The sequence below is a fragment of the Chanos chanos genome, chromosome 7 (assembly GCF_902362185.1).
Source record: "Chanos chanos chromosome 7, fChaCha1.1, whole genome shotgun sequence".
Lineage (NCBI taxonomy): Eukaryota > Metazoa > Chordata > Actinopteri > Gonorynchiformes > Chanidae > Chanos > Chanos chanos.
Genome location: NC_044501.1, coordinates 47,153,085 through 47,155,584, shown reverse-complemented (window position 1 = coordinate 47,155,584; position 2,500 = coordinate 47,153,085). Strand labels below are relative to the sequence as shown.

At 41.8% G+C, this 2,500-nt stretch overlaps 1 protein-coding gene across 5 annotated transcripts in view; it reads right to left on the bottom strand.

Moving 5' to 3' along the window:
• nrxn2b (neurexin 2b) overlaps window positions 1-2,500 on the bottom strand; it is a 543,549-nt gene that overhangs the window by 14,620 nt on the left and 526,429 nt on the right. The window lies entirely within an intron of this gene.

Below are 2,500 nucleotides of genomic sequence, written 5' to 3'. Positions count from 1 at the left end.
TTTCTGTGAGCTTTGGCTGAATACACCACATTTAAGTTTTGTGAGCACACTTAGTTTAAACAACACATGAAAAAAATAAATACGAAATATGTGAACAACTGTCCCATTTCGCCCAAAAGACAAATTCGTGCTACAACGTCATATAAAATCCGAAATGAAAATCTGCAAAAGTTGCAGGTGGTTAATGTGAATTGTTTTTCTTACTGGTGAATTTTGGAGGGACTGGCGACCCCAAACTCTTGACTGCACTGAAAAAAATTACTGATCTATCAAAAGTTTAAATAAATCTGTATTAAAAAAGTGTCCCAAAAAGAATACTGAACGAGAGGTCCTCTCTGTCGCCCTCTAGTGTTTGTGATGAGACCTTCATCAATCTCATTGGTCCCATTCAAAACCACCTCATTCACATTCCATACAGGCATATTCCTATACCATATATATAAATAACAGAAAGCTCAACAGCAAAGTCAAGGATTTAAGACGGAGAGAGAAAAAAAAATAGCCCAGCAAATGATCCCTGCCGATTCAAAACATTCTACAAGCATTCTTACACAATGAAAGCAAATAAATAAATAAATAAATAAATAAAAATGTAGCAATAGGAAGCAGAACATATTAACTTCCTCATGCTGCATGCGTAGAATGCATTAGAGAACTGAGGCTTATTTGTTGTTGTTCAGTCAGAGAAAGTGTTTTCTATCAGCCCCTCAGAAATCTACTCTTTATTCATACATACTGCCAGCAGCCCTTTGTGTTAGTGACACACACACACACTGTCAGCATGAGCCCAGAGGGCTTAATGGGACATAGTCCTTGTGAGAATTAGTCCCCTGTTTGGTATATGTCAGCGCCTGACGTGTCTAACCACGCCTATGGTTTTATTTTGGATATATGTATTGGTTAAGAGTAGGCAGATCCAGGATCAGTTGTTCTGGACACACTCCCATTTCTAACCATTCGTTCATGGAATGTAAGAATGATCTGGGAGCTGTGATTAATCGTGTAGAGCTGATTCTGCTGGTGTATAAAGAGTGCCATACAGATAAGAGTCTGGTGAAAAGGCGACAAATGTGCAAGTCCGTAGCTGAATAGGAAAAGCCAACGGTCACGCTCTCACCGGCTGGCAGAGACGAAAGAGGCTGAAGAACATGCTTATGAGTTCAGTGAAGGACATGTCTCCCCTCCATCTCTCTCTCCCTCCCTCTAACCCTCTCCCTTTCTCTCTCCCTCCCTCCCTCCCTCCCTCTAACCCTCTCCCTTTCTCTCTCTCTGAATTGGGGTCACAGCAGGAAAAGGGAACTCACTTATCAACTTCTCAACATTAACAGCACTCACACACGCACACGCAGACACATGTATACACGTACACACACACACACACACACACGTATACACACGCACACACACACACACATACACACACATCAAAAAGGTGCAATCAAAGCTTTATTTAAGCATCAAAGTCTTACTGAATGAGATGAAAGCAGCAGCATGCTCTCAGCTCTGTCGCAAAAAAACGGCCCAGAGATGATTGAAATGCCATCTCCCTCTCTCTCTCTCCCTCTCTCTCTCTCTCTCTCTCTCTCTTTCTCTCTCTCCCTCTCTTTCTCTCTCTCTCTTTTCCCCTCGCTGCCCACCTCCACGCCCCCACCCCCTACCCTTCATGTGTCCTTGTTTCCCTGGGCTCTGAAGAAAGTGGAGATGCCACATTAGCTCCTGTGTTTATTTACATTGCTGTGACTGGCTCTGTTCTGGGACTAGCTCAGGCTACCAGCCTCAGTGAGAATGGAGGAGAAAGACACTGTTGGACTGTTTGTCAGATAATCATTGGCACACACACATCAATACTAGACCATTTAGAAATATGATAAAAGCATATCTACATGGTATCATACCTCAGTACAATCCAACTGTTGGACTGCCACCAAATGTAACATACATTCTACTGATGATTAAACTCAGTTATACTGCATACTGTATAAAAATCAAACCAATAAATACATCGCAAATTCACAGTGTTGAATTCACACAGAGAGTGTTAAATGAACACTGAGAGTGTAAATATGGGTCCATATGAATTCATTTATACACTGTTAACGTTAATTTGCGCACAGGTGAATTGGCATCATACATATATATATATATATAGTAGGTTACTCATTGAGCCGAAATATGATTTATTGGATGAGGGTGTTTTCACACATTCATGAAACTATAGCGGGACCAATCGGCTTTATCACCCAGCATGTAAATATCTGTAACCACCAGCCCCAACCAGAGGAGAGTCTACTGCATAAAAACACATACAAATGAACCTTTTTCTCCCAATCCAGAGGATCCTCTGAGTTGGCTTGGACTAACACAGTCTCCAGGGACCAGAAAATACTGCAACAAACTTGTTTATGCATAGCAGCATTCTCTCTGCTGAACAGAAAAGAAATCTCTCTCTCTCTCTCTCTCCCCCCTCTCCCTCTCTCTCTCTCTCTCTCTCTCTCTCTCT